Genomic DNA, 666 nt, shown 5'->3' on the forward strand with positions numbered 1-666 from the left:
CCAGGCTCCCCCGTCCCTGGGATTCTCCAGGCAAGAACACTGGAGTGGGTTGCCATTTCCTTCTCCAATGCATGAAAGTGAAAAGTAAAAGGGAAGTCGCTCAGTTGTGTCCGACTCTCAGTGACCCCATGGACTGCAGCCCACCAGGCTCCTCCATCCATGGGATTTTCCAGGCAAGAGGACTGGAGTGGGGTGCCATTGCCTTCTCCATATATATGTGTTAGTATACGGTATTTGTTTTTCTCTCTCTGACTTACTTTACTCTGTTTAATAGGCTAAAAATATGGAATGCTTCACAAATTTGTGTGTCATCCTTGCACCGGGGCCATGTTAATCTTCTCTGTATTGTTCCAATTTTAGTATATGCGCCACTGAAGTGAGCACAGGCTTTCTGTTTTGTCAGTCTCTTGGGAGCCTGATCCAGTTGATCACATGAATTCACCTCTATCAGGGAAATCCACTCTTGGCTTGCTGACAAAGTCAACTGCCTCAATTAAACAAACAAACAAACAACCCAATTTAAAAATGAGAAGAGGACCTGAATAGACATTATTCCAAAGAAAACATGCACGTGGCCAGCAAGCAAATGAAAAGGCACATCACTAATCATCAGAGAAACGCACATCAAAACCACAGTGAGATTTCACCTCACACCCATCAGAATGG

The 666-nt window shown here is 44.6% G+C and overlaps 1 non-coding gene across 1 annotated transcript; it reads right to left on the minus strand.

Annotated features, from left to right (window-relative positions):
• Nucleotides 1–277: 277 nt before the first annotated feature.
• Nucleotides 278–384, minus strand: LOC128062674 (U6 spliceosomal RNA). Its single transcript, XR_008200828.1, has one exon. It is a non-coding gene; the product is annotated as a U6 spliceosomal RNA (small nuclear RNA).
• Nucleotides 385–666: the final 282 nt, after the last annotated feature.

Source organism: Budorcas taxicolor, chromosome 17 (assembly GCF_023091745.1).
Source record: "Budorcas taxicolor isolate Tak-1 chromosome 17, Takin1.1, whole genome shotgun sequence".
Classification (NCBI taxonomy): domain Eukaryota; kingdom Metazoa; phylum Chordata; class Mammalia; order Artiodactyla; family Bovidae; genus Budorcas; species Budorcas taxicolor.